This window comes from Berghia stephanieae, chromosome 11 (genome assembly GCF_034508935.2).
Source record: "Berghia stephanieae isolate SIO BIC M18660-M18661 chromosome 11, UCSD_Bste_1.3, whole genome shotgun sequence".
Lineage (NCBI taxonomy): Eukaryota > Metazoa > Mollusca > Gastropoda > Nudibranchia > Aeolidiidae > Berghia > Berghia stephanieae.
This window is the reverse complement of record NC_088370.1, coordinates 39,764,160-39,775,876: the sequence shown is the minus strand read 5'-3', so window position 1 is coordinate 39,775,876 and position 11,717 is coordinate 39,764,160.

The window sequence follows — 11,717 nt, the reverse complement described above, 5'->3', positions numbered from 1 at the left end:
GTGTTCCACGAAGAAACTCTCTCAACGTGTTTTTTTTTTTTTTAAAAGTGATTTCATGCCAAAGTTTCTCGAAATTTCAAAGATGATGATGATGATAATGATGATGATGATGATGGTGATGATGATGATGGTCATGATGATGTTGATGATGATGACGACGACGACGACGATGATGATGGTGATTATGATGATGATGATGATGATGATGATAATAATAATGATAATATTAATAACAATAATAATAGTAACGGGAGGGGGGCGAAGTGGCCGAGTGGTTAAGGCATTGCACTGTGACCCGGAAGGAGCCGGGTTTAAGCCCCGCTTCAGGCACTTTCGTTTTTTCCTTGAGCAAGATTATTAACCCCCAATTTGCTCAATTGGACAACATGGGTGATTACTGTTGACATCAGACATCTTGTTTGATGGATTATCTATAATATTCCTTCGTGGAATGCCTAGCCGACGATATCTATTGATATCGTGGCGGAAAGGCATAATTGAAATTGATTAATTAATAATAATAATAACAACAATAAGATACTACTACTACTACTACTACTACTACTACTACTACTACTAATACTACTACTACTACTACTACTACTACTACTACTACTACTACTACTACTACTACTAATAATAATAATAATGATAATAATAATAATGATGATGATGATAGTAATTATATTAATAATGATAACAACAACTACAATAATAGATATAATGATAATGATGATCAATGGCATTGTTTCGCGGGTCTTGATTTATTATGGTGGCAAATAATTCACGAGCTTGCGAGTAGGTTATTCAGTGATAAAAAAACAAACGAATTTAATAAATCCAAACCCGTGAAAAATTACCTTTATTCCACACCTCAAAGTTATTTTCTTAGCTATTCATAACTATAATTTGCAAAACACGTCATTTTTCAATGAATTCAAGTTATCTGAGGAAGGGATGATAACAGCCTTGTCTTAGGGAATTCCAGATGAAACAAGAGTGCCGATTTTGGTATGTTTAATGGCAATGTTTTAAAAATGGTCATGAAACAAACAAAAAAAGTCATGTCTAGACGTTACCATGGAAGTGGGATACGAAATTCCAGAATGTTTTCCATGAGCATTTACTAGAATTTATGATATTTTAAAAAATGTTGGCATTTACTTAGACCAATCCAAATTTGGTATTTTTTCCTTAATTAATCTGGCATTGGAACATCGTCCGGACTGTAGGACAACTGGACTGTCTAGACAGGTCGCCTACTTTTTGTTGTTGTGTGCACTGTTCTTTCAATTTTTGATACGTTTGTTTTTCGTAGTGTGTATTATCGGTATAAATCAATGAATGGACAATGAAATTGAAGGCGGCTTTTTATTGTTTGTAAATGTGTTCAAGCCGAGTGTGAGTGCGATTGTTGTGGTTCTTTTAACTCCCATTTAGAATAGAATGTTGTGTTCCTTAAGTCAATAGGCTTCAACAGTCGTGACGTCACTTCCCTCGTAATGACGCATAGTAACTTAGTAACTGGTTCTAAACTATCGGAAAAAATGTCGGACGCCCTTATCAAATGAAGTATTCTCCTTAGAGCATAAAAGTGTATCCAGGGAAGAAAAAAATTATAAATATCATCATGTTTTGACTTATACATTCTGATCGCATGCAATGTGAAAAAAGTTCTAGCCATCATGAAGAATATGAATTACCAATTTTCTTTGTTTAGAACCAGGCTGCTCGCCGTTGCTGGGCGACGTGACATCAGACTAGTGAATCCAGTTTGACGATTATAATGAAGGGTTGATGTTTATCTAGGGCGATAATTTTATTATTATTATTATTATTATTATATTATTATTATTATTATTATTATTATTATTATTATTATTATTATTATTATATTATTATTATCATTATTATTATTATTATCATTATTATTAATCTCTCTCTTTATCTACCTCTATGTGTGTGTGTGTGTGTGTGTGTGTGTGTGTGTGTGTGTGTGGCTATGGTCAGGGGGGGGGGGGGGGGGGGGGGGGGGAGCAGAAGATAATCCAGCTAGAATGAATAATTGGTTGTGAATTTTAATGGTTTTAAATGCATGGCAGAAGTAAACTTCAATTCGCCATTTACATTAAAAGAAAAAAAGGTGGATTTATATTCATGCGCACTAAAAGATATTTTTAGTCGCCAATCAGCTGTTTTTAACACAATTCAATAAAAATCAATAAAATGTGCGCAGTCTTTAAGCGTTGCGTAACTTTTTTTATTCAACGCATTCAAAGCATTAATCACAATTACCTAAGTATTTTCAAGGACATTATAGAGTCTTTCCAATTGAAGGAGTGGAAAAATATACGATTCTTACACTCTTGATTTTTTGGAATTTTGGATGTCTTCCCAAGCGCTGCACGATCTTGCAAGTGCGCGTTGGGAACAGTGTTCGAATTCCCAAACGCAAGAATGTAAGAAATTTTGTATTCTACCCCTCAGTCGATACCGATTTCGTCATCTCTGAGTAAAAGACATTTTCACAAACGAAGTGACTATTCTCACCCCCGGGATGCTAGTCTTCATAATAGTATAAAAAGTAGTCGACAATTGTTGCATGTTTAATCCAAAGGTTGTAATGCAGTAATTTGTTAAGTTTCTTGTCACAAGTTGCACAATTTAAAAAAAAATCAATCAAATCCAAATCGCAAAAAGCCGGCGACGTTTTTTTCGGTAATCCAATCGGCCGGGGGGGGGGGGGGGGGGGGGGGGGTTTGAGAATAGAGGCAGCCTTTCACAAATATTTAAATGATATATACTTTATCTTTTTAAAATATAATTTTAGTGACATTTAAAGTTTGATAAACTGACGTCACAAATTATTATTGTACATTTGATATCATTACGCGTTACTATTTAGTGAGAGGGCTAGAATAATAGTATTTTTTAATGATATGTATTACATTCCATGTTATTGTGCGCCTAGAGCTAATTTGTATGGGGCATGCGCTATATAAATAATTTACATTAATTTTATTATACATGACACGGGGCTTATTTTTTGTTTTTTTTAGACACGAAGAGTTTAATAATAAATTTAAATTTTGACACGCATGGCAGGCACAATCAACAACAGATTTGTCTCTATGAGGCTTCACTAAAAGTTGACGAAGAACGAACTAACTATTAAACACCTGTTGCAATATAAAATGCATAGAATATATGCAGGAAGGGTAAAATAATCACACCATTCGCCACCCGGATATAGCGAACCAACCCACAAAATTATATGTAATCTTGAAAGAGTGTAGTCTGATTGATATATTTTGTGATAACTTATCATCAAAACGGCTGTCTAAAATCAATAACAAAGCATGACGTCAATGTAGTTCCTTCTATCAGATGTATTAATTTTGTCTTACACAGTGAACACTATTACATTATAAGGAGAACACGCATTTAAACACAATTAATTGTTTAGAAATCAATGGTTTATGCGAGTGAACAAAACTAAAAAAACCCACACAATTCCTTAAAACAACAGGCACAACACTGAGATACTAGTCCTGTGTGGGTTGATATTTGTAATTATTCTTTGTTCACCAATCAAGGGACTGAATTTGGTCGATATTGCATTCACTCAATAATATTTTTACATAGTATTTGAATATACGACCGAGATTTGAGTCTCGCCCCGGGGTGCCGCAGGTAGTATATGCGCACGCAGGAGAAACCCTTAGGCTCCCATAAACGTTACGGTTTGCACCGGTGACGGGGATCATCTAGGTCATTGTGACCCAATCCTTGCGTCAGTCGCACATGATTTTTGCCCACACACGATGAGGTATTACACACCGACCGTCACCGATCCCAGTTACTGTCTCTCTATTCTATTTTTCGCATTGCTCACAACAGTGATTACTTCTCACTAAATTATATCAATCAGACTATTGGAAACGAAATTGACGTCACTCAACTCTTTGTTATTGTATTAAGGCTGCCATTTTGGTAATAATTTCTCACTAAATAATACCAATCAGACATTTAACGTTCAAGGTTACCCGTATTTTTTTAAAGTGTCGGTACGTCATCTCCGGCTGGCGAATGTTGTGAGCATTTTCCTAAACTCATATCATCAATAACAGTCCAACGTTTTTGCATCATAAAGAGAGAGAGAGAGTGAGAGAGAGAGAGAGAGAGAGAGAGAGAGAGAGAGAGAGAAATGCTGTATACAAAAAACAAAAACAACTTGCGCTACATTATATATACCGCTATATTCACTAACACCTCTTCCGCACTAGGACAGGACTGTCCTGGGACAGTCCTGTCCCAAAGCTGTAACATATATAATTTAGAGAAATCTTCCGCACCTATTGGGACGAGACAAAACAGTCCCGTTGTGTCCCAAGCCGTTGTGAAATGCTACAAAATCAACGGGACAGGACTGTCTCAGTCCCGTGTTCATATCGTTTGTGATAGTAGAAAAATATAGCAGCCTTCCGCACTAGGACAAAAAAGTCCCATACTTGGCGGCGCCGTGTCAAAGTTGCAATGCCTGTCTTTATTTTCTGCATCCCTACTACTACTACTACTACTACTACTACTACTACTACTACTACTACTACTATACTACTACTACTACTACTACTACTATACTGCTAATGCCACTAATATATTAATAACTACATCCCTTATATTTTGTATTTATTTCCAATTCCATGGTATTCATTTTCCAACAATAGTTCACACTTTATTTTAGTTCACTTTCTATACTGCATTACGCAGTTCCTCCCCGCCTACCCTCTTTTGACACAATTAAGTACGCACCTTTTATAAATTTCTATTGCTCTGTTTTAATTCGCACTTCCTCACAAAGTAGCAAACAATTTCCTGCCCATCAATGTTTTTGTTTATGCATCTTAACAACGCCACTACCACATTATCTAATTCGTCTGTAGTTTTTAATTCATCATGTGTTATTGATGAAGGGGAAACCCGAAACCTCCATTTTATCTGTTTTCGTATATTAAACTGAAGCTTACATTCAATTTCACAGTTATGATTTATTTATTTATTTCAATTCTGAGTATAAAAAAGCAAGAACAATTCAAAAAATAATTCTTTGTGATGAAACCACGTACAGAGGGCATAGCAACACAAAATTTTTCGGCAATTTAAAAACGTATGTTTATAAACATAATTTAAGAAGTGTCACACTTTGTGACACAGCAGTAACGTGTCTAAAACATCTATTCGGTAACTTGTGGGATCAATTATCTTTATCGTTATTTATTTCGGGAATTCTCAATGAAAATATTTTTAAGTAAGTCCTGAGCCACTTGGACTCATTGTAAGACAAATTAGGCCCTTTAGAGCCTTGTAGCCAATGGTGCATGAGTTATTCTGGTTTCAATAGCGTGAAGCGGACAATTAAGGCATTTGTTTGAAAACCTTTGAACAGGACGCTAGTCTATCGCAGATTACTATCCCAGCTTGACAGGTATCCTTTTACACCTGAATGGAGTGAGTGATTGGAGTAAATTTTCTTGCTCTAGAAAGTACAAATTGGCTTCGGTTGGAATCAGACACAGAACTTCTGAGTCCAGAGTACAACGCGCTAACCATAGGCCATCTTGCCTCCTAAGCTTATAAATCCGGAACCTATCCATGTTTCTGTGGCGTTGAGCAGACAGATAACAGTTTAAAATTTAAAATAATAAAATTCATTTTTTCATCCCATAGGGGAAATTTTTCTCGAGGGTCTATTCCAAGGTAAGACTGGAATAACCCAGGCGTCAGCCGCAATGCAGCGCCGCAAATTTAGCTAGGACAAGGTATAACCAGGCGTCAGCCGCAGTGCAGCGCCGCAAATTGAGCTAGGCGAGGTGACTTACTCAACTGATGCCTTTCGGGTACGAACCATGCTGACTTTCTATTATCCTCTTGAATGATGCTAGTCCGTCAAAGATTACTTTCATCAGCGAACTGGTACTCATTTGCACCTGGGTAAAATGAGGTGATTCCAAGAAAGTCATTTTAAGATAAGATCGGAAATCACCATAGAGTCTACGGAATTGACCCTTGAGCAATCTTTGGGTCATTAAAGGATGCACCCAATATTGTTTTCTCTTTCAATTTGTCTTTTTTTTTCCACGTGGTAAAGCACAGAAATATGCAACCTCTATTTCATCCATTACTAGTAGTAGTAGTAGTAGTAGTAGTAGTAGTAGTAGTAGTAGTAGTAGTAGTAGTAGTAGTAGTAGTAGTAGTAGTAGTAGTAGTAGTAGTAGTAGTAGTCGCAGTCGTGGTAGTGGTAGTGGTAGTAGTAGCAGTAGCAATAACATTACTCTTACTATAAGAATATTTCATGATTATATAAATCTTATGTAAACAAATCCCATTGTACAGTGTAAAAAATCATTATCGTCATGTCGTATCTTATGTTGATTCATAAAATGTGAATTATTAGAGTTGCAATTGCCTACAAATAAACTTTTGAATCTTGTAAAAAAAAAAAAATACTGCATTCGCGCAGGTGTGTCCTGGGACAGTCCTGTCCTAGTGCGGAACCCCTTTTGAATAGAAGTTTTCTCCAGTGGGACAGGACAAATTTGTCCCGGGACAGTTTTGTCCTAGTGCGGAAGGAGGGTAAGGGTCCTTGGCCAACAGCAAAATGTTAGACGAGACCTGACCTCTGTTAAACCCCCCATAGACGCTGGCATCCGCTGATCGCGGTACGGATGACCTCGTCGCTGTGACCCGATCCCTGCGTTTATCGCAGATGATTTTTGCCCACACACGGGGAGATATTTTTTTGAGGCGATCGGCGATCGGGGGCGTGGCAGTATAAAAAAGTGGACAATTTTTTCGGATTTTCGCTGTTTTCACGTCGGATTCGTGATCAGCGTCAAATTTACAGTAGGTTTGATACGAAGAACTGTGTGTTTACTCCAAAAATTGGTGAAATTAGAAATAAATTTTAATTAATAGTGAGGCTATGTGGCCGACAGAACCGATTCCAGTTACTGTCTGTTATTCTATCTTTCGTCTTGCGCACAATAGTGATTACTTCTCACTAAATTATATCAATTAGACTGTAGAAGGAACGAAATTGACATCATTCCACTCTTTGTTATTGTATTAAGGCAGTCATTTTGGTAATTAGTTCTCACTAAATTATATCAATCAGACTTTTAACGTTCAAGGTTACTCGTAGTTTTGTGTGACGGTACGTTATTTCCGACTGGTGGATGTTGTGAGCATTTTAGCTAAACTCATAGCATCAATGACCGTCCAAGATATTCGCATCATATGTAGCAATAGCTATAAGAGAGAGAGAGAGAGAGAGAGAGAGAGAGAGAGAGAGAGAGAGAAAGAGAGAAAAATTTACTTGCGCTATATATACCACTATATTCAATAAAGGTGCTCAAATCACTTTATAAGGGTCTTTGGCCAACATAAAAACATGTTAGACGAGACATGACTGCTAAGCGATATTGCAATTGTTTCCCGACAGAGACGACGCTGTAAACAGCGAAGTACTCATTTTAACAGTGAACAAGGTGAGAGAATGCGAGTAAAGAGCCTTTTCCAAGGACTCAATTATGCGCCACTCAGAGCGGGACTCGAATCCAGTACCATCCGATCCAAATGCGAGTGTCATTTCACAAGACCACATGCATAGACGCACAGAAAAGTGATGAGAGAATAGATTCATATGTATTGAAGGAGGAGAGAGCGGATGGAGTGAGTAAAATTATTGGATATATATATTATATATATATATATATATATATATATATATATATATATATATATAGAAAGAACCAAATTGACGTTACTCATCTCTTTTTATTGATTTTAGACACCCATTAAACTATATCAGACTATAAACGTTCAAGGTTCCATGCAGATGTGTCTGCTGGCGCGTTATTTCTGGCTGAGATCTTTGTGAGTATTTTACTTTAACACATAGCATCAATAGAAAGAATGGAGTTGACGTCACTCAACACATTGTTATTGCTTTTAGACAGTCATTTTAATAATAAACTTATCACTAAATTATATCAATCAGACTCTAAAAGTTCGAGGTTACACTGTTTTGTGTGTTAGTATGTTATACCCCGATGGAGATGTTGTGAGTATTTTTCCAATACGCATAACATCAATACATTTGCAATCAGATTTAATTTTAAAAGCAACGTAAACCACGGAATTGTTTCAATTTTGTGGACAATAAAGATATATGATCTATTATCATCCTCATCATCATCATCATCATCATCATCATCATCATCATCATCATCATCATCATCATCATCATCATCATCATCTTCTTCTTCTTTCTTCTTCTTCTTCTTCTTCTTCTTCTTCTTCTTCTTCTTCTTCTTCTTCTTATTATTATTATTATTATTATTATATGTTAAGCGGGCACTCGTCGGGACTACCCGCACCCCCTCCCCACACCAACACCCACCTATTTTTCTTTCTTTTTTTTTATCTTTGTAGTCAAGGTTAAATCCAGTTTTGTGTCTTGGCATCAATACCCTCCCCCCCCTATCATCATGTAGTCAAGGCCCTTTTGGCATCTGCCAATACCAAATATCTGTGTCAAGGTCGACATGATGTTGCGTCAACGGTTGAGGATTAAATAAAAAGACAAAAAAAAAAAAAAAAAAAAAAAAAGAAAAGGAATACAGTCATTTAATAATAATAATAATAATAATAATAATAATAATATAATAATAATAATAATAATAATAATAATATATAATAATAATAATAACAACAACAATAATAATAATAATAATAATAATAATAATAATAATATATAATAATAATAATAATAATAATAATAATAATAATAATAATAAAAAAATACTATACTACTACTACTACTACTACTACTACTACTACTAACTACTACTACTACTACTACTACTATACTACTACTACTACTATACTATATAATAATAATATAATAATATAATAATAATATAATAATAATAATAATAATAAAAATAATAATAATAATAATAATAATATAAAAAAACTACTACTTACTACTACTACTACTACTACTACTACTACTACTACTACTATACTACTACTACTACTAACTACTATACTATAATAATAATAATAATAATAATAATAATAATAATAATAATAATAATAATAATGATAACTGGCAGATCATGCAATGACATTTGAAGTTACGAAAATCCAAAAACTATTTCTTATTTTTTATGAAATCCATGATAAATTTTAACCCTCTCCTTACCACCTACAGCAAAATCGTCACATTTGTTATGACATAAAATACATTTTTTCTTATTTAGATTTATTTTGTATATCACAATGATCTTTCTTAAATTAATAACATAAAGTTGTTTTGAGTTTGTTTGAGTTTAAAAAATCATTTTTTTTGCTGGGTAAGCCTGCCATTTTGGCGAAAATAGTGGAAATGATCGGTAAGGAGAGAGTTAAGGTGTGATCAAGAACGAAACCTTATGTTCATCTCTTCCAGACTCAAAATCTATAAAAATGTTATTTAAAAAAGTAATAACACAGTATATATTTGGCCCAATATCCAATAGACGTGCTCAAAGCGCTTTACAAGGGGTCCCAACCCAACAGCAATGCTAAACATGAAGGACGAGACATGACTGAACCCTGTCGGGCGATATTACAATTTTTCTCCGACAAAGACAACGAACGGCCATGTACTCATTTTACACCTGAATGCGGTGAGAGAATGTGAGTAAAGAGCCTTTTCCAAGAACACAACTCTACGCCACTCAGAGCGGGTCTCGAAACCTGGACTTTCCGATCCGAAAGCCATCACAGAACAAGGAGGGATACTGTTCTGTAGACAAAATAGCCTTACTGTTAATTACAATCTATTTCTAATTTTAACGAATCTGACGTGAAAACAGCGAATATCCGAAAAAAATTGTCCACTTTTTATACTGTCACGCCCCCGATAGCCAATCGCCTCGAAAAATATTAAGCAAGGCTGGATTTGCGAGCGAACGACCGTCCCTGCCCTCCGCTTGTCGCCCAGGCATTTGACCATACACATTGCGATTTCACTACGATTTGCTCAGTCATGCATGTCCAAGATCGTCACTCGTAGAAAACACAACGTGTATGGGGCCTTTAAAAGGCCCCTATAGAAGTTATGTATTGTACCGGTGGCGGCTCTCGTCTAGGTCAGCGTGACCCAATCCGTGCGTCAGTCACACATGATTTTTGTCCACACACGTGAGGTTTTGCACACCGACCGTCACCAGTCCCAGTCACTGTCTCTCGATTCTATTTTTCGTCTTGCTCACAATAGTGATTACTTCTCACTAAATTATATCAATCTGACTATTGAAGGAATGAAATTGACGTCACTCAACTCTTTATTATTGTATTAAGGCAGCCATATTGGTAATTAGTTCTCACTAATTATATCAATTAGACTTTTAACGTTCAAGGTTACTCGTAGTTTTGTGTGTTGGTACGTTATTTCCGACTGGTCGATGTTGTGAGCATTTACATAAACTCATAGCATCAATAACCGTCCAACGTTCTCACATCATATGTAGTAATAGCTATAATAATGAAACATTTGGAGAGAGAGATGGAGATAGATAGATAGATAGATAGATAGATAGAGAGAGAGAGAGAGAGAGAGAGAGAGAGAGAGAGAGAGAGAGAGAGAGAGAGAGAGAGAGAGAGAGAGATTGAGGGAGGGGGTGCTGTATACCAAGAAAAAAACCCAGATAAAAACAAAATAACTTGCGCTTTTATACATTGCGCATTTTTCACTAAAGGTGCTCAAAACACTTTATAAGGATCCCTGGCCAACAGCAAAACAAGTTAGACGTGACATGACGCCTGTTCGGCGATAATACAATTGTAGAGAAGATGCTGCAAATACCAAGGAACTAATTTTACACTTGAACAGAATGGACTCAATTATGCGCCGCTCAGAGTGGGACTCGAACCCATTAAATTCCGATGTGAGGCGAGTGTCATACCACAAGACCACATGTATAGATAGTTCGAAGATGACGTCACTCAGGTCTTTGTTATTGTTTTTTTTTGCCATCCGCGTTTATTAATAATGCTCACTGAACTGTATTAACCCGACTATAAACGTTCATGGATACACACAGTTTTGTGTGTTGGTCCGTTATACTTCCGGATGGCAATGTTATGAGCTTCTTAGCCAAGCGCATACTATCTATAGCCGCACAAAATGTGATGAGAGAGAATATGTACATTGTATATAAGAAGGAGAGAGTAAATATAACGGAACAATACACAAAACTATGTGTAACCATGAACGTTTAGTCTGGTTACTACAGTTAAGTGAGAATAACTCATGAACGCGGATGGCAAAAAGCAATAACAAAGACCGGAGTGACGTCAACTTCGTTCTATCTATAAATGTTCAATGTACTATATAGAATTGTGGGCTGGAGCATTATATCTGACTGGCGGACTTTGTGAGTAATTTACTTTAACACAGAGCTTCATTAGAAAGAATGAAGTTGACGTCACTTAGCCCGTTGTTATTTTTGACAGCCGTTTTTATAATTAATTTCTCACTAAATTATATCAATCAGATTTTTGGCCTAAACGTTCGAGGTGACACATAGTTTCGTGTGTCAGTATGTTATATCATCAATATATTTGCAATCAGATTTAATTTTAAAAGCAACGTAAACCATCATCAT